General features: G+C 36.1%; 1 protein-coding gene and 1 pseudogene across 4 annotated transcripts in view; one reads left to right on the plus strand and one right to left on the minus strand.

Annotated features, from left to right (window-relative positions):
• Nucleotides 1–21449, plus strand: part of HMCN1 (hemicentin 1) — a 483427-nt gene that overhangs the window by 57596 nt on the left and 404382 nt on the right. The window lies entirely within an intron of this gene.
• On the minus strand, nucleotides 14290–14444 carry LOC123587144 (annotated as a pseudogene).

A 21449-nucleotide genomic window follows, 5' to 3' on the forward strand; every position in this document is an offset into this window, starting at 1 on the left:
TACATGTGTATATATATATGTATATATGTATATATATGTATATATATATGTATGTGTGTGTGTGTATATATATATATATATATATATATATATATATATATTTCTGAAAGCAGATAAATGTTTTAAAACCAAATTTGGCTTTATTCTGCCATCTTGCCCCAGAAGTCCAATAGTTCGTTTTGAAAGCCAAATATGGAGAATTTTTCTGCAGCATGACAAATACCATCATGTCTGTGGCTAATAGGAGACTCCCTGTCCTTAAAAATCAAATACTTCATTAACATGAACAAATCCTAGGAGAGTTCTGAAAAAGATTCATCTTCTTTAGTGGGATGTTTTAAAAACACATATATTCTCCTCACTTATGGTATTTTAACTAATTCTACTGTGAATATACTTGACTTTAAAACAGCATTGACTGGGGCACCTGGCTGGCTCAGTGGGTAGAGCATGGGACTCTTAATTCAGGATTGTGAGTTTAAGTGTCATGTGGGGTATAGAGATAAAAAAAATAAAGTAAAATAAAATATAACAAAACAGCATTGCCTACTGGATAGAAATCTGTTATATAAATTGGGTGACCTGGTGCCTAATCCTGTCTTTGCTTATCAGCTATTGTTGGCAAGTCATTACTTTTTCTGTAATTGAAATCCTCAATCAGTAAAATGCTGCATGTGCACGTCAGGGAAGCCCATGTAGATTAACACAAAGATGTCTGGAAGACATTTTGAGGTATTTTAGAAAAAGAATGCATTGTGATTTTATAACATCATGATGATGTTGTTATTTATCTGGCTCCAAAGAGGCCTCTTTTAGTTTCCAAATTGAAGGCCCAGAAATCATTTTCCCTAACATGAGGTTTTCCATGGAAATGCAGAAAATAGTATTTGGAACTTGTGTTTATGCATATTCTTCTATGTTTTCTCTTCATGCCCATTATTTTGTATTTAGCCTTATTTTTTCCCCCGTTAACAATTACTCCTTTCTTTTGTCACTTATTTCTTTGTAGAGGGCTATTTGGACAGTAAGAAACAATCTTAAATTTTGTTTCAGTATGAAACGCACATGGGCAAAGGGAGGCTGGGCTTTGTATTAAAAATGGCGTCTTGGCTCTCTTTGCCTCATCTGGGGTTCTCTTGCATCTTGGCTTTCTTTGACTTCCTTGGAAATCTGTTCTATGGCTCAGTCTGGTTCCAGCAGTTGCAATGTATCATTGTGCAAACCTTTGCTAGCTGCAAATACCCTCTTAAAAATGTATTTAACCACAGATTTCAATCTGCAAATTATTAATGTTAAAACTATTTGAAGAAGGACACATTTCCAGATACCAAGCCAGCATGAAGCTTTTACATAAATCAAATATGGCAGAACCAAATTAATACTATTGAATTTTTCCCAACATCTAGGTTTGGGCCATAGCGATGGCCTAATTACCCATTTGTGGTTAGCATCATCATATCGTATACCATGTGTCACCCTAATGCTACATTTGCCAGCATTGCATATGGAACCTTTCCCCCTTCAGGCTTGTTAAAAGTTAAATGGAATGAAGGGACGTGCTTTTTTGACTTGCCTCTGGCAACATGAGATGACTTTTTGTTTTTCAATGTTTTGTTTTTCTCTTCCTCAGTTTCAGTATAATGTCACCAGCTAAAATATGTCCCTTTAAATTTGAACCTATGAGGTATATGTGTGCATGTGTGTGGTAGAGTAGGAGAGAGAAAAGGTCATGGAGCACCATGTGAAATGTAAGTTTTATTGATGAAAAATTGGCCTAAAAGACAGATGGAAAAGATGTACCTTCTGGGGTACTCCCTTTATCCCATATGAGAAGAATTAGGTTAAGATTGGGCTTGGATGGCAGTACAGAATGCCCTTCTGAGAAGTTGCTTTAAACTCTAGCTTGGCTCGGTCTCTTACTGTGGGCTGGGAGACTGGGGATCGGCAGGTGCGTGCCACACTGACTTAGAGTCCGGAGAGATTGGCAGGAGCTCACCCAGCGCCCAGGGTTGCCCACTTGACCAAAGCACATGGTATGCTAACATTGCAAAATCAACTGCCGTGATTTTGAGAGCTCACAGGGAAGTATGTTGGGGAGAGAGTCACCATTGTGGGAACAAAGAGTACAGAAAATCATAAGAATCCTCAGCATGGCCGTTGTCATTTTTCAGTTCTCCTTGGCAAGTCCTTATTCTCTCTTTGACCAAAATCCTCCATTAGCAAAATGCTAGAATATATTTTACCTGTGTTTCTTGGGGTAGAAGGAGCAAATGTTGGGAAAGAGAGAAGGAGGGAAACTAACCTTCATTGTGCTTACATGCATTTTCTCTTTTAATCCTGTGAGGTAGTCTTTGTTTGTTTATACCATATATCATATTACAGAGAATAAGGTTAAACTCTGAGAGGTCTAGTAACTTACTGAAGGCCAAATAGCAGCAAAGTGGAAGCTGGAGTTCTGGCCCAAGCATTTGGATTTAGAGTATATGTTTGGATTAGTATATACTAAACCTTTCTCTCCCACTCACCCTCAAATACTGATATCCAGAGTAGAAGTCTGTCTATATTAAAAATCACCTTAGCTTGTTCTCTTCTGTAAGCCATTACTCAGTGAATTAAATTTAATTGATTTTAGCCTATTGGTTTCATGAGTTTGAAATGTATGATATTGCCTTCTATTTTGATTTTTGTTTTTAAAAGAGTTCAAGGATTATTGCAAAGTTTTGACATTTCTCTAATGCCAACACAGCGGACCTAAAGAGGACATAGTTTCGTCTATGCATTTATTTGAGTGACATTATAAAATACTCAATTCAGCATATCTGTACACACATATGTGAGACATTGTGCCCAGCCTTCCCTCCTCCTCACTTCTCAACCCCCCCCAGAGAGAGAGAGAGAGAGAGAGAGAGAGAGAGAGGTAGTGAAAATTAATATTACATTAGAATACATGATGGTTTTCTTTTATTTTTGTGGAATATGTAAAACATGTGGAACCTGAAATAAAATTTACTATTGACAGATAAACACACAGACCAGCTTTTAAGTAATAGATGCTTTAATCTATATTAGAGGTTTGGTTGGAGTTTTGCCATATTGTTTAAATTAGCCCCATAGTTTAGAGTGGGCTTTTGTAGGGAGCCATTGTAATTTTCATCCCTTAGACACTGGTATTTTCATGAGCTGAAGTTAAATGTCTCAAGGGATAGTGGAATATCATTAAAACATTTCCTGAGCTTGCTTGGGCTGTAGATTGGTATGGCCAAGTCTGCTCTTAGAAGAACAGAGCTTTTGTTTTGTTTTGTGAGGAAATGATCTTGCCCCCAAATGCAATTTTTCTTTTTAATGGAGATTTAAAAAAATATTTTTCAGAAAAAAAATCGTTCAAGTAATTCACTAAAAATGTTTCATACTTAGCTTGAAGAAATCATGGGGATTTTATTATTTTTATTTGCCTTTTAATACCTGTGTAATAGGCAACAAATTCAAAATATTTAGTTAACCCAAGATTTTCTGAAAAATTAAGCTTCTTAGACATTTTGAGACAGAAATAAAAACATTTAACACTTGTTTTCATTAGAAATTCAAAGAATTCTAAATTATTTTTATTTTTTTTTTTTAATTTTTTTTTTTTCAACGTTTATTTATTTTTGGGACAGAGAGAGACAGAGCATGAACGGGGGAGGGGCAGAGAGAGAGGGAGACACAGAATCGGAAACAGGCTCCAGGCTCTGAGCTGTCAGCACAGAGCCCGACGCGGGGCTCGAACTCACGGACCGCGAGATCGTGACCTGGCTGAAGTCGGACGCTTAACCGACTGCGCCACCCAGGCGCCCCCTAAATTATTTTTATAAAATTAAAATTCATCTATAGTATTTGTTACGACTTTTCCACCACTGATACCTATAAAGCAATAAAAAGCAGTAAAGAGCAGGGTACCTTATTAATGTAACTTGACAGACATATTTTATGTTCTAGCTTTGGCAGCTGGGTGAATGGGTTTTCTGTTAGTTAAGGGAAGGAACAAGGGTGTGTGAGAACACAGTGAGCTGTTGGGGTCTTAGTAATTTGGTAGTTTTTGTAATCACACAAGCTAGTAATCACAGAGACACTGGCAAAAACTCCAGGGAGGTTTAGCATGACATGGTATTCGGACCTCAGTATGCTTAAGTAACATTTTGAAATCATCATAATCTCACTATGATATAATAAAGAATGATTGATTACATTAATTTTAAAGCATGTCATACACATTGATTACTTTGTGATGTTGTAAAATAATATTGTAATTCTTAGACAATAGGAATATCATCATAGCATTTAACTGAGTTATGCCACCAGTTGTAGCAATTGGATGACATATGACATAGATATTTTCTCTACCACGTTTCTAAGTGGTTATTTCTGTGACTGTGGCCCTGTGATTACACTAGAGGTACCTTGTGATGACCTTTTAGTAATTTCAGTGACTCTGCCCTGGTTGTTGGCAGAGGCAATTTTATATGGTACCTCTTAGCTCCTGTGGGCTCAGGCAAGACACCTCTGGTCCAGAGTTAGAGACAATCTCTGAATTTACTTCTTACCAGGGTAGTCATTAACTCTATGCTTCTCTTTCTTTCTTTCTTTCTTTCTTTCTTTCTTTCTTTCTTTCTTTCTTTCTTTCTTTCTTTCTTTCTTCTTTTCTTTTTCCTTCTTTTTTCTGTCTTTCTCTGGGCTTTACCTGCTAAGAACTATGGGATCTGCAACATTAAACAGTCTTTCTGTTTTAAAGACCTTTGGTACTTGAGTATTTGTCAGATCCTTCCTTCTTCAAAAATATCTGTTCTGGTTCCATTCCTCTGAGACACTCTTCAGTCCTTTTCGATTGGTCCCTGCAAACAGTTCCTCCTATCATTCATGAAATACACACACACACACACCCACACCCTAAAAAGTCTCCTGATCAAAACAAAAACAGTAAGAACAAAAACTTGCTGTTCCAACCTAACAACTCTTTCAAACTGCTACTTTAATATCATGCATTCCTTCATTGTCAAATTTATTGAAAGCACATTTTAAACCTACTCGAAATTTCCACTTCCTAATCACCCCTTCCTGTATTCTTTGTAATGAAGCTACTATTCTCCAGTGGTCGCCAACAACATACTTGTTGCCAAAGCAAACAGTGATTTGGTCAGTCTCATTCTCCTTCCCTTTTTTTGTAGACTGTGATGCTACTGACTCTTTCCAGAACACTGTCTTTATGCTTGATTTTCATACCACTGCTTTATCCTTCTTGTGGAGCTTTGTGATAAGACAAATTTGGTGGGAATCTCAGACTCTCAGTGTGATTCTTAATAACTGCATATGGGCACCTTATTTAACTGGTAGGCCTCCATATCCGGAGGCATAGAAGAGAAGAGAGGAAGGGCTGTTTGATGGCTTGATGAAGGCCTAGAGGAGTGCTTTTTCAATGGGGCCCCATCAGCATTTAGGGTTGGACAATTTTTCCTAGCGAAGGACTCTTCCAGGCATTGCAGGATATTTGGCATTCCTGACCTCCAGGCACTAATTGCTGGTTGTACTCCCCACTGTGCTAACCAAAAAATGCCCCACACATTCCCAAATGCCCTCTGCTGAGGTGATACTCTGCTGGGTGAGGCGAAGTCATGGTTAACTTTTTTCCTCTGAAAGTCCTTGGCATCACATAGAAGCCCTTTCTCACTTACTTCTTTTGAGAGGCTAGGGTGGTGTGTAAGGTCCAGCATCATTTATTTCTATTACCTGTATCATAAAATGTGCACCTCCCATATTATCCTATTCAGACTTTTCCAAACATACTTTTCCAGTTCCAAGTATCTATCTTTATGGATGTGGTAATGTCATGCTTGAGAAGTACCTGCTCATATTTGCTCATATTTTGGATTTCACTTAGACCTAAATGCCTTGACCCCCAGATATAGGAGCTGCTCCTGTGAGCTCCTTTACCACCTGCAGAGCATTTATCATATTGGAATCCACAGCTCCTTTTCATATCTGTCTCTCTCGGCACGCTGCAGGACAGAGACTCCATCTTGTTTACGCCTGTTGTAGTGTTTGGCGCATGGTAGGCCTTCAATAAATATTTGCTATTATGTGAATACAACAAAAAGGAAGGAAAGTATGGTAAGAATCAGAAAAATTTTTAGGTAGAAAAGAAGTGGAAAGAGCTCATGTTAACTGGCCACACATATTGGGGTGATGTGCATTGTGTTAAGAAGTTCAAGTGTAGAGGGAGGTTTCACTGCTCTGTCATCTGGACAGAGCCAACAAGGAAAAAATGGGCGATGAAGTAGCACATGCTCCCATTTGCACTTAGAAGGGATGTCTTTGTGGTAAACTTAACTTTTTATGGAAGTAATTTTCAAAAACCCCAGAGCAGGATTGAAGAAAATGTAAAGTTGAAATCAGAAACATGGGGGATTGTGATTATTTAGAAAGATTTGCAAAGATCACGCTTGGGGAAGGAGGGAGAGTTAAGATTTCTTGTAACAAAAGTAAATTAAAAAAAAAAAAAAAGCAGTGTGCTGTATGTCTTTAATGCAGAGATTTAAATGGATTTTGAGAATTTCATTTTTCATAATCTCTGAACTCCTTATCTTTATCATTGAAGATATTTTTAAAATAAACCCTTATTTTAAAATTCGGCCTTTTCTGGTTGCCAGATTACATTCCCAAAATTATTCTATATTCTCTTATGAGCATGTCTTCAATTCTCTATCCATTTACTTTTTGTAGCTATTATTAGTTGGCACAGCTGGTTTGCATAGAAGCCTTTTTCCCCTTAGCCCATAGATAGATATTAAGTGCTACTCAGTGGACACAAACACATCTGGCCTTAAATCTTAACTTTATTGATGCTGTTGCAGGATTTTTTACCTCAATACCCGGATTTGTTGTCTCGCTGCTTTGAAGAATGAAGAGATGAACACAGAATGAGCAGCAGGCAAAAGTTTATTAGAGTGTAAGATCAGAGAAGTATGAAAGCTCTCTTTGCAGAGAAGGGGACATTGGAAAGTGAATGCCCATGGACTATAGTCAAGGATCCTTGTTTTCTATGTGTTTTTCCCCACCTGGGGACCTCAGGTCCTATACTTTCCCTCTCTATTTTCCCCACCTGGGGACCTCAGGTCCTATACTTTCCCTCTCTATTTTATCCTATCTTTTCCTTTCATAATGCTGTGTAAGCTTTTATGTGGTTCAAGAGACAGGATACCAGTTTGCTTTCCTACTAATGTTCTAATTTTGTCAGTACAAACTGTGTTCTGTAGCTACTAAACCAAATCATTGGCCAAGGGTCTTTGTAGTTTTCTGATGCTGTAGTCAAGAAAGCTAGAAAAGAGACTTAGGACATTACAGTTAACTGTTGTTATACCTCTTGTTTGGAAACAAAAATTTAATTAATGCTTAAAACCAGATGAATTCACTTTTTTTCCAAATACTTTTTTTGCTGATTTTATTCAGTAATTTTTGAACCATTAGCTTCCTGAGTATATTTATGTCTTTGTATAAGAAAACACAACAAAACTGGAGTACTCAGAAGGACTAAATTAGCCATGATTGGTTCATATATTCAGATTGAATGTTGTAATTTTTAATACATCATAAATGTAGAGGACAATCCTAAATAGTTCAAGCAAACCCATGTAAATCCTGAGCTTGGAATAGGTGATTTAGTCTCTTTTGCTCTGGGATATGCTTCACTCAAGGATAAGCCCAGATGAGAGTGAAGAGTGCTGATGGGTAGATGGATTGACTAATTGAATAAACATTTATAAAATGCATTGTATAAAGTGGAATGTGTGTTCCAGGCAATGAAGGTATAAAAATGAGTAAATAGATATGAAAAAATAGCAGTAACAACAATTCAAAACATATACAATAGAAGTTATTTTATTTTTTAATGTTTATTTATTTTTGAGAGGTTGTGAGGGAAGGGGAGGAGAGAGAGGGAGACAGAAGATCCGAAGTGGGCTCCATACTGATAGCAGAGAGCCCTATGCGGGGCTCAAACTCTTGAACTCTGAGATCATGACCTGAGCTGAAGTCAGATACTCAAGCTCAACTGGCTCAGCCATCCAGGAACCCCTAGAAGTTATTTTAGAAGGACAGTTCAGAAGATAGTGATAACATTGGTTGGCTCTCTTGGTTAAGGGCCATCACCATGTTAATAACGAGCAATTATTTGTGCTTGCATGGACCGTATAGTCTAAATCTTTAAGAATTGCTTAAACTAACATTTTAAGTGCTGATTGATGTCAAAAGAATAGTGATAGCAAATATTGAAATTAGTAATTTTTTAAACAGGGGAAGGGGTGGGGCACCTGGGTGGCTCAGTCAGTTAAGTGTCTGACTCGTGGTTTCAGCTCAGGTCATGATCTCACATTTTGTGAGTTCGAGTCCTGCATTGAGCTCTGCACTGACAGTGTGGAGCCTGCTTAGGATTCTCTCTCTCTTTGCCCCCCACCCCCCACACACTCACTCTCTCTCTCTCAAAAAATAAATAAATAAATAAATAAATAAATAAATAAATAAATAAACAAACAAACAGGGGAAAGGAAAGCATTTAAAAAATCATCCAGGTTTTAGAGGGACATTTTTGAAATAATATGTATGTCCAGGAAGATTCTGGTGCACTCCGCCTGAGGGTTAAGCATTACATTTTCTTTCTCTCCATCATTTGAGAATCACTGCATGTAATGTGAGATATTTACTGATTGGAGTGTCTCGTGCAGATGGTCTATGTGCAGACCTAAAAGTTGGTTCAGAACCAGTACGTTAAGTTTTTGTTGAGAACTATCAAAAGGTTGAGCCACAAAAAAAAAAAAAAAAAAAAAAAAAAAAAAAAGTTGAGCCATTAACTGTGTTTAATTAGAAAAGTAAAACCTATGCATTCCAAATGCTAATAATTTCTGACACTAATGGCATTAATTTACCCCCGCCAATGCCATTTCTTGATATCTGTGACTTCTTTATAATTCAGCAGCTCTGGGAAGTGTTATTATTTGCTTCAATGATCCAGTGTTTTGTCTTTATTTGATACATATTCTTGTCATTTTTGTTTTCTCCCTCTAAAAGGAGGGTGCTGTAGCATGGACACTCTAACAAGTTTGTAATGCAGCCATATTCCCAGACCCAGATGATGTATTTAGTCATGCCTTATTGAATGTATGCAGGACACTGATTAAAAAAAAAAGTGTTGTAATAACATGGCCAAAATATGACTTTTGTAAGGAAAATGAAAGCAATACCACTATATTTAGAATTCTTAGATTAGAACTTTAGTAGGAATTTTTAGATTAGAACCTTAACTTTTGGAAGATTTATATTGGTCTGAAATTGTTTCCATTTCCCATTAGAATCCACTCTCTATTTCTGGGGAGCAGCTAGAAATCTTGGCTTTCTGTTGAAGGAATAATGTTTGTGTACGTTGCATTAGAAAGAAGTAAGCATACCTTAATAAGCGTGCTCCATACTGAACTTTATACAAAATGGTCCCACGACTGAATGTCAAATAAATAGACTTTGAAAGGTAGGAGTGGTCATAATTGAGATTGTGAAGTTTCTTTCCCATAGTAATTGGCCACTATCTGACAGAAGCTATAGTGCCTTTGACTTACTTATAACTTTCTGTTGCCAATCCAAATATTTCAGTTTCCTGGCTGTCCAAGAAATGTGCATTTTTATCTTGTTACTTCATATAATCACAGAATCCTAAAAAAATAAATTAAAGAATCATTTTAGAATCTTTTCCCAAGAGAAACCTTTTTTTCCCCCAAGGAGCTGCACGTTGAGTTGGTTGTATTACAAATCATCAATTTCTGACTGTTGAAATGACCTTGTAGTAACATACTGCATTTGGTGCCCTCATGCCAAGGACGCAACTCAAGAAGTCATGATGAGCATTTGGGTGCCAAATTCTACTTTACAGTTCCTCATAGGAATGTCTTGAGTGTGGGGATCTCTCCTCATTGCCTAAAGTTCTCAGAAAAAGATGTGATCTCTGTTTATATTTATAGGTCATAAAGAGGAACATGTCCAGCATATGAAAAATAAGAATTTTCTCACCTCTTCAATCCTAGAAAAAGAACTAAGAACTACTTAAAGAACTGAGGTTTTGGGGTTTCCCTTCTATTTTATTTATTTTATTTATTTTTTGGTGGGGGAGAGAGAGTGAGAGTGTGAGCAGAGGAGGGGCAGAGGAAGAGGGAGAGAGGAGAGGGAGAATCTCAAGTGGGCTCCACACCCAGGGTGGAGCCTAACTCAGATCTCAGGACCTGAGCTGAAATCGAGAGTCAAAAGACTGAGCCATCCATCTGCCCTGGGGGGGGGGGGGGGGGCGGGGGGGTCCCTTTTAAATTGCAACACTGATTTCTTCCTCTTACAGGTTTTAAAAGATACATTACTGGAGGGGTTGTGGGAGGGGGGATGGGCTAAATGGGTAAGGGGCATTAAGGAATCCATTCCTGAAATCATTGTTGCACTATATGCTAATTTGGATGTAAATTTAAAAACATATAATTAAAAAAAAAGATACGTTAAGTAACTTCAATGAAGGTGAAGGACCGTGTCTGTTTTGTTCCCTATTGTATCCCAAGGTCTAGCATATAATAAACATTCACTAAATATTTGTTGACTGACTAAATGAATAATAATAATGTTAGTGATGCCTGCCATAGTTATGGCGCCTTATTTTTAACTATGTGTTAGAAATCATCCTCATCTGTATAGCCTTTAACAGTTCTAAGCTTAGATTTTTTTCTTCTGTAAGTATGACTAATTTATATTACATTTGTTATAATATTAGCTGTTTTAAAGATTAGTGATAAGCACCTATTACATAGTAGGTACTTGTTAAATTGTTGGAAATCTTATGAATAATTATAAATGGAATAATGACAACTTTAGTTATTTCATGTTTCTGTTGTTTTGCAAATGAATTAGAACTTGTAGTAAAAATTTCCATGTGTCAAAGTATTTGAATTAACCGTATCCAATTTTATGAAATGTTCTACTCTTTATGAATGGTTTATGTTAAAGAGAAAGTAAGTGTCACCTACTGAAAATACGTTAGGCCATGAGTGAGACATGAATATTTGATAACCTCTCTTTCTATTTTATTTTTGTGGAAAATACAGCAGATTTGTATGGCTGCTAGGAGAGTAAATGACATTGCACAAAGCAAAAGATGAACTGGTTTGGAAACATTTAAAAATAAAACAAAACAATCACTGCAACAAAACAAATAGGCACAGAGGCATAGCACCTGGTGAATACTTGGGAGACAGGAGACGATATTTGTTTTTGGTTGAATTGAGTAGGACAACTCCTTACTGAATGGAAATCATGTACTGCTACTATGAAAGGCTTGCCTGTTTAGAGTTTGGTCAGTAATTCAGAATGATTCGTGTTAGTGATGAGCGCCGAAATAGAAAAAGCCAGTTGGCTAAGATATTATCACTTGCGTGCTAAGAAAAAAGAAATGTTCTGGAAAAATAACAGCCAAATGACTGGATACACTTTTCTTCCCATTTTTTTTTCTTGAATTTTCCAGAAACTCCAGGTTGTTCTGATAATTCAGTGCTCTGAGTTTCTAGTTTGGTCATTTACTCTTTTATTCAACAAATATTGCTTCCATAACGTGCTAGGCCCTCACTTGGCATGGGGATGGTCGAAAAGCAAAAACAGATGAAGTCCCTCTCCCTTTGGCTAACAGTCTTGTGGAGTGACCAAAATTGATTAAATAGTCAAACAGTTGAAAATGTATAATGTAACTTAGAGAGTATGATATAGTTGAGGCATTCAGGCAAGACTTTCTCAAGGTAGTGAAGGCAGAATTCAATGCCAAGGAGGAATACGACTTAACCAGAAAAGAGGGTAGAAGGGAGAACCCTCTAGAGTAAGGACACAAAGGAAAGGTCCTATTGAATAAAGGTGTGTAAGAGAAGCTGAAAGATACGGAAATAATTAGGAATTGCTGGAGGAGTAGGTAGAAGCCGGATCATGCAGGGACATTGTATTTAGTCAGTGCTTTAAGAGCTTCAACTTTATCCTAAAAACAGTAGGAAATTGCTAGAAGGTTTAATTGGTAGATGATGTAGTCAGATTTATGTTTTAGAAAAATAGCCTTGGCTCCCTGGGGGGGAGTGTAGTTGAGAAGAGCTCATAGTAATGGATGGAAGAACTGTTAGGAACTGTTGCCATAGTCTAGGTCCTCTAAGACGTAAAAGATGGTAGAGGTAGCTGCTAGCACTAAGGTGGTTGATGAGATAAGGAAAAGTGGAAAGATTCAGGAGTTGTTTCGTGGGCAAAATGGATAGGGTTTGGCGATGGTTTAGGTGATGGAGGAATGAGGCTGGAGGGGCTAAAAAATAACTCCTAAATTTTTGTATTGTACAGCTGGATGAATGTAGGTACTTTATGAGATGAGGGACAGTGGAAGAGAACTAGATTGAGGGGCGAGGTAAATCATAAATATTTCTTTTACATATTGAACTGTGTGTAACATAGAGACATTTTAGTAAATGTGTAGACTACAGATGTACATTTCTGGGTCACCATTGCATATGTTTGAACTGAACTCATTGGCATGGATGAGATCAGCTAGGGAAACTATAAATAAGGTGGCCTAGAGATGAGTCTTTAAGAACCGCAGAATCTTTACTGGCCAAGTAAGGAAGAATGAACATGTAATGGAGACACCCAGAAACAATGATAAAAGAGGAGGGAAAAAATCAGGACAATATTTTGTCAAGGTCACTAGGGACAGAGAGAGTGCTTCGAGATAGAGGGAGTCATGCCAAATGCTGTTGAGAGATCTTTCAAGATGTGGACTGAAAAGCGCTTATTTGATTGAGTGTGTGATGAAAGTCACTGGTGACTTGACCCAGAGCTCTTTTGGTGAAGTGTTGGGAGGAAGAAGCCAAATTTGGCTAAAATTTGAGGCTTCAAGGGGAGATGAGGGAATGGTGAGCATAGACAAATATTTTGACAAGTTTGTGTATAGAGGAGAAGAGAAAATAGGTGGTGAAGGAGAATAAGGGGCACAGGGAGGTGGTTTTTCTATTTGTTTAAATTTGAGAAATGTGAAAGATTTAAGAGCTAAATGGCCACTTTGGTTAATAATACTGTATTACATGTTTGAAAGTTGCTAGGAGAGTAGATCTTACAAGTTCTCATCACAAGAAAAATAAGTCTGTAGCTATGTATGGGGATGGCTCTTAACTAGACTTATTGTGGTGATCATTTCACAATGTATACTAATATTGAATCACTATGTTGTATCCCTGAAACTAATATAATGTTGCATGTCAATTACACCTCAATTTTTTTTAATATATGAAATTTATTGTCAAATTGGTTTCCATACAACACCCAGTGCTCATCCCAAAAGGTGCCCTCCTCAATACCCATCACCCACCCTCTCCTCCCTCCCACCCCCCATCAACCCTCATACCTCAATTTTTTTTAAAAAAAAAAGTGGCAGGAAAAAAAATCTAATGGGAAAGAGAGAGGAGATCAATCTTAAATATATATAGTAGAGAGAGTGAATAATCCAGAAAGTAAGGCTCCTACTGCATGTTTGGAATTCATTTTTTCTTTTTGGTTCCTAGAATTTGATTGCTTATTTGCACCAACCTTTAGGAAGAGTAATGTCAGAATTTTCTGTGAACTTCTTAGCACCCCCAAAGTGACCTTTACACAAAAGAAATGCCCTTTTTATTAAGTGCCTTCACTAAAATTAGCAGAACCAAGGAAATGAGGAGGAAATGATTTAGGAGAGTAAAAATGAGATAAGAAATAAAAAGAAAGCTAAATTCTTGTACACATACTTTAACTTTCATAATCCTCTTCAAGTGTGTGTGTGTGTGTGTGTGTGTGTGTGTGTGTGTGTGTGTGTGTGTGTAGATAGATAGATAGAAAGACAGACATTTTTATAACTATAAAGGAATTTCATTATAAACACTTATTCTTGTAACTCAAGTCTATAGAAACAAAGATGAATATTTTATCTGTGGAATGGAGGCAACATCTGGTCATTTAAACTGAAAGATCCATTATTTTTGTTTTTGATAACATTTTTTTCCAGTCAGTTTTACCTTCCAAAAGAATTTGGGGTGGGAAAAAGAAAAGGAGTTGAAATACAGATTTCTAGCAGCAATGTTCTTCCAACATTTAAAGAATGAGATAGACATACGGCACAGGGAATATAGTCGACGGTACTGTAATAGCGTTGTATGGCGGCATGTGGTAGCTACACTTGTGAGCACAGCAAAACGTACCGAGGTGTCGAATCACTATGTTTACACCTGAAACTAATATAGCATTGTATGTCAACTCTACTCAAAAACATTGGGAAAGTTTTCAACTAGCAATAATCGCACCTCGGATAAACCTCGGTGGCTACGATACTGACACTGTGTAAAGCTCAAATAAAAACATTTAAAAATAAATTAAAATATATAAATAAAAAGAATGAGACGGAGAAAGGATGAGGCAGAAAAGGTACTTTTGAATAGTCCATCCATACCTACTTAGAGAGAGGAAAGTAGAATTAAGTAGAATTCCAGTTGTTTTAAAATTTTCTTATACTACAGACACTGCTTTTTATGCCCATCTTTTTCATTTATGTTAAAGCATTCTGACCCTCTCCTGTGATGCCCACTAGTTGTGAAAAGTTGGGTAAATCCACCCTTCAGCTTTGTCATCTATAAAACAGAGATGGAAGAGATGACATCCAAGTTTCCTTCTGATCCAAGGTTCTGGGATTCAGCAAACTTTAGTCATTGCTTCTTGGCTATCACTTAGTAGTTGTCCTCAGAATAAGTCTTCTTGGATTCTTAAGTTATCTGTCAACAGAAGTAAATTCTTTCTCTTTATTTTTTGAAATATCTCTGTTGGAGCCCCAGATACATGAATGGATACAGAAAAAAGACATAATTTTTATTTATCTCTTCCCACACTTCCTGAACCAGGTGGGTCACAAGAGTTTGCAAGTCAGGGTGTGTTTTTTTTAAATACTTATTTTTGGGAGAGGGAGAGAGAGTGCAGGGAGGGGCAGAGAGAGAGGGAGAGGGAGGATCTGTAGTGGGCTCTGTGCTGACAGCAGAGAGCCAGATGCAGGGCTTGAACTCAAGAACAGTGAGATTATGACCTGAGCCCAAGTGGGATGTTCAACCAACTGAGCCGCCCAGGTGCCCCAAAGTCAATGTATTTTTTATGTTCACTTGAAAATTGAGATTGCTAAAGAATGCACACCATATACTCTATGCTTTCAAAGTAAATTTTTAGTAATGAAAGTATGATATTGTACATTATATAATTCCAAAAGTGAGTAACACTAATAATTAGCCATTGAGTAGCACAAAAATCATGCTAACACACCCTCAGTTGGTCTAATATCTGCTTACTGAAGCTTTGACTGCTTTTCACATTATAAGTGAAGTCACCGTGATTCTGATGTTTACTGAGTTGTTGTCTGTTTGACAGTGTTCCAGAATGCTTATTACCTAAATTAAAATATCTAGATCTTTTTCTTGTGAATATCACAAGAGTGCTTCACTGACTAAAGAAAAAGAAAGGCTGATTGATCTCACATTCATAGTACATCTTCACCTCCTGGAAGATTTCAGGAGTGGCCATGGAACCCCACAACCCAAAGTCCTTAGGAAATTTTGTTGTAAATGCTTAAAAACACTTTTATGACTTTCAACTCAAAGCTTTCATGTGCTTGAAAATGGGTTATTTTAGCATCAAATACATCTCCTACTCTCATTTTCACCCATTATTTCATTATTCATCTGTTAGTCTCACCTTTAGGGCATTTCTTAAATGTGTCCTAACTTTGACCTGATTCTGCCAAAATTCTTATTTATGCCTTAATTGTTTCCTGTCCTGACTGTAGCAGTTCTTTTTTTTTTTTTTTTTTTTTTAATAGTCTTCCTAAGTCCCGGCTCTCTAAACTTCAGAGGGTTCTTAGAGTGTTATGGTGAGTCTACAGATTCCTGCTTTTGGAAAGAATGTGCATCGTATTGAAGTAATGTCTATTGACCTAGTGTTGTGTTTTGTTTTGTTTTGTTTAACTATACTAGTTCCCTATTGACTTGTTATCATTGGTTAGAAATGCATGAGCCTAGCATCTGGAAGGAATAGTACATCTGAGAGGTTCTATTGGAAACTGTACCCTGAATCATTTCAATTAGATTTTCAGTGGGGAAAAATTATTATGGTGGTAGATGTTCCTTAAATTTATGGTAGACTGTTGAGTTTCCCTTACCTAGCTTTAGATTAGGGTATGAGAAAAGTATGTGAGATATAATTACATCTTTCTTATTCTAAAGACATTAAAATGCTTTTCACAGTTACAATTATAGTAGAATTTATAATATTTTGTATCATATTTTCAAAGTATTTTTTAATTAGTAATCCAATCCCCCAAATATACTTATGAAGTGAACAGCTGACAGTTTTGCACTCCCCATTCCACAATTATCAAGTGGAGAGGTTGAAGGTCAAATATTTTACCTTAGGAAATAGTAAAAATGTCGTTGTTACCTAATAACATTTAGGTAGAACTGTCAATTTTTTTATGTGTGAACTGAAAGTAACTGATTATCAGATAAAATTTGGTGGACACTTCCAAACTTTATTTGATGCATTGTTGATTTTTGTCATACCTCATTTAATAAAGAACAAAAAAGGAACGTGTATTTTGTCTCCTTCAAAAAAATCCTTAGGGAAATATCTTATTTTTGCGAAAAAAATTTAATCATTTGATCTTTTTGAGAATTTATTCTGGGAAAATGGGATTTTGCTGTAGCATACATGTTATTTCTCTCTCCATCTCAATCTTTGTCTCTGTCTTTTACCCCCTATGTCTAAGTCTGACCCATTGTTAGAAGTACAAAAGGCATTCCTGAAGATTGTTTGGGTAGTACAGCATGTCAGGTGTGTGTTCTCCCTGAAATGCTCATGTGTTGGTAGAGCCAATAGTTGAGTTGATGCTGGTGCAGGCAAAATATGTACCTTAACCATTACTATTTAGTGCCATATTCATGATTGTGGCATGGCTCATTTTCTATTAACAAAATGGGCTAACAAAAGAGAATCCTGTCATTTTTATTCTTGGGAAAAAATTCCCCATTGTAGAAAAGTCATTCTAGCTGAAGGAAGTAAGAGCTGACTGTGGAGTGAATCCAAGCACAACAAACTTGACATCATCATCATCATCATCATCATCATCTTTTACTGAGAGCTTATTACATACCATTTATCACTGTTTTAACTCATTTAAATGCACAATAACTCTACAGTGTGGTTCTGTTATTTTGTAGGTGAGGAAACTGGCAGTACGAGGTTAGATGCTTGGACAGAGAGATAAAGAGGATTTGAATGTGGTCTAACTCTAGAGCCCACATTCTTAGCCAGTACGCTTTCTGCTTCTGCTGTCTGGGGAGTGCTTTTCTCAGATTTACGTTATATAGCAGGTCCAACAGCAGAAGTTTCATTCAGCAGTATTTACCAAGCATCTCTCACATACACTGTCATTGTTTCTTGCTTCATTTCTCTTCTGCAAATTGTCTTCTTAGAAAGGGTCATTTTATGTTTCAGAGTTTGAAAATTAAATGTAACCCATTCTGAAGATTTGTATTGCCGTAATATTGTGAGGACATAAGTAAAATGTCCACTGTGTTTTGGTTATGTGTACTTTATTTGATGTGGCTTGATGCAGGCAATATATTGAGAGGGTTGACTTATTAGCCTTGTTAGGAAAGGCTTCCCATTCTCATTTCCTGTGTTACAATTTTTTTTCTTAACATTTCGTCTGTGAAACAATTGGGTTTTTTCCTCACTGGTTGAAAATACTTAAAATCATGCACTTGATTACAATAGTAATTCGTAAAAAGAGGCATGGTTTGAGCTACTTGGATGTTGAAGATTGTAAGAGAAGCTAAAACAGGTTTTCTGTTAGAAGAAAGTCTTTATCTAAATGACTTAGGAACATTCAAAAACCTTGAATGATATGGAAATTTTTCCATGTGACTTCAGTTTGACTGTTTCCTGTTGCAGATTAAATCGTCCTTGTAAAATAAAGGATTATATTTTGGTACCAAAGAGTGAATATTCAGACTTTATCATCCTGCCACTCCTCTACCCAATAGTTGCATGTAATACTTTGACTCTATTTAGCTGTTAGATATTCTACATAGTTCACAAATAAGATTGCTTCTCAGAACATGAAGAATAAATCTAATTGAGGAAAGTGAACTAGCACACTCACATGTGTACCCACATGTACACACGCACAAGCACATCATACACATGCGTGTCCATGTACACTTACATACATATACACAGATTCACACAAGTACTCATGCACACTCACACACTAACCTACAAATACATGTGTGTACACACTGTTTATGTTTACACTTGCTCATATACATACACAGTCAAAACCAAATATACACATGTGCACACGGATACGTACACCCATATGCACACATGCTTTTACACACGCATATTTGAGAGTAAGACAAGTTTTAGCCAAAAGGCTACTCTTGGGTGACTTTATTTTGGTGTTAGGATTCAAAATCTCCTTTAAATAAGCCTTCCAACATTATTTATAATTTGTGAGAATGAACTTTGCATTCCTGTCTTTAGTATCACTTCCTTCATGTTTGTGAATTTTATATCCTTACTTTGGATCCTTTCTTCAAAAATTATTTTATAACAAGACTTTTTTTCCCCTTGAAATCTGAAAGATAAGAGATAACGAATTAAGTGGTATAACTTTACTAGTTTTCTAAAATATCTTGGAAACATTAGTATGCTCAAATGTTCAAGTGACAAATATTCTGCTTTAAAACATTTAAGGCATGGAGCTTTCTGATCCAATTTTTGGATGTTTAGAGACAGTTCTGTTTTGAAATTTCCAAATAATTATAAAAATAATTAATTGAAAGATCACTTAAAAACTGACAATTTATTTCTGTTTTTGTTATTACTTGTGTTATGGAAACTTATTAAAGTTTTGAATGGGTTGTGGTGCTTCCTACAAAATTATTTTTTGTGGGAATAAACGTACATCTGTATTTCATATTATAGTTCAGTCTGACTTGATAAACAATATGAAATAAGGGAATCCTTCAACATTTGACCTTCTCTACTCTTCAGGCATCTGAATGACATGAGAGGTTAACTGTTCCATTTTTCTTGGCAGATCAATATTTCTTTCTTTGACCCTTAATAATGTGATGGCATCCAACATGGATCTTTTGGGCAACTCTTACAAAAGTCAAAACTATTCACAAGGGAAATAGCAATAGGCAGTACGTAATGGATTAGCTCTTTGGAATGGATAGTTATTAATTTATACCAGATACTTGTTCAAGGTTACATTACCCACCCGCCTTTCCTATGATCCGGAGCCAAAGGATTCAAATGGGTAATTACCTTTTCTCAAATTATATTTGACTTACCTTATGATACCACATGGTATAGAATTTTTCCCCCAAAGGACATATAAGCACTTTATTAACATCTTTTTCATCCCTACCATATGTCTAAGAATAAGAAAGAGCCAAGCATTTTCCTTCACCATAGTAAAAACCCCATTTTACAGACAGGGTTGGAGACTAAGGACATTTTCTGGGAAACAGATTTTGGCAGTTTTCCCCAAGAATTTTAATTTTGAAAGTCTCTTTTATTAAGCTTTATTAGTAAGAATCTTTAAGATACTCATGATTAATAAAATGTGTTTTCTTCTTCTTTACTCCATTAACAATTATGTATATATGTATATATGATTATATATATACATACATGTATACATATACACACATGTGATTATATATATATACATCACTGGAAATTCATAGGCATTATATATACATATATGTAATAGTTTCAGGCATTCCTGAAGTCCCTATTATGCATTTTGTATTCGGTTGGGTTATGAAGATAGGAAAATAATGTTGCTAAAAAGGTGATCCTTACCCTTGCACAGTTCGCATTTCTGGAAGTAATAGTAAGTAGAATTTTAACATATTTTCTGATAAATGGATGTTGGGATTAGCCAGGTATGAAGTACTCCAAAAGTATTTAGATCTTGTCTGCATTTAAAAGATTTATAGTAAATTACTTTCAGTCACTACTCACCACTCTGAAAGGTTTAAGATACTTTTTGAAGTACTTCAAACTCCTACCACTACCCAGTAGAAACTTCAAAATATTTGTTGGGGAAATTAGGTCATCCTTATGGTATTATTTTTCTCCTTGGTACCAATTCTTATTCTGTAATCTGAAATTCCTTTGGCCTTACTTATTGTAAGTCTTATCTAGTGAGGAGATTACAGGTGAGGAAATAAACTCTTGGAAAGATAAGCTCATCATTGAAGCTCTTTTCAAGGAGTATTGATAATTGAGAAATAATCTTTTGATACTTTGGTTTTAGCACTGAAACACAAGAGTCTTTGTCAACCTGTTTAATGGAATGAGGAGGGAGACATAGTCTGCAGTTAAATTATTCAACCTGGGTCCTCTTTCATCTGTCAGTGTTTCCATTGATCCATGAATTCTTAGTATTTTGATAGGGCTGCTGTGTTACAACTGCATTTAGAAAGTTGTCCTACTGATTGAACAATTTTGTATTCTGCAAACAGAGTATGGGAAGAGATGGAAGTGAAACTTATCAAATATAATCAATGAACATTTTTAGTTTAAAAGGGAAAAAATATTTAGTCCAATAAAAAGATTCAGAGGTATCACAGTAATGACTGAAAATGGAACTTAAATATACTTGCATCAGTGTTTTTCTTGTTGCATATTTTTTCTGATTTGACAGTGAATACTTACACATGGGTAGTTCTGGACATTACATGAAGATGGGTCCAAACTGCTGTATGGAGTAAAATGAAATATTTCATCCCATAATCTGTTTATGAACAACTTTCAGTATGTTCCTAAAGAGTGACAGTTGAACAAATACCAACTTAGTGTGTGTTCGTGTGTGTGTATATGTGTGTACAACATGGCAAGACCATGAATTCTTCCCATAATTATTTAAATTTATAAAGGCATGGAAAATAATTTAAAAGTTATACAAAGAAATATTGGTCAGAAAATATTAAATGTATAAGCTCATTAACAGTAAATTGGTAAATTCTCGTTTTCAGAGTTCAGCTGGGTGGTGGTTTAAGAAAAAAATATTCAGACATTTCAACACTGTTTGCTTATGGAAAACATTTGCAATTTTGTTAGCAAAGAACAGTGTCAAAAAACTAAACATTTTTCCCTCAACATCTGCATTTGCTTATTAAAAAACACCCCACACCCCCAGTCTCTCAAACAAGTTAAGTTTGTCACGAAATGTTTTTCAAGTGTCATGAAATTCAATCTCAATTTTTTTGTGTGTATCCATGAGTTTTAGTCTA

The sequence above is a fragment of the Leopardus geoffroyi genome, chromosome C3 (assembly GCF_018350155.1).
Source record: "Leopardus geoffroyi isolate Oge1 chromosome C3, O.geoffroyi_Oge1_pat1.0, whole genome shotgun sequence".
Lineage (NCBI taxonomy): Eukaryota > Metazoa > Chordata > Mammalia > Carnivora > Felidae > Leopardus > Leopardus geoffroyi.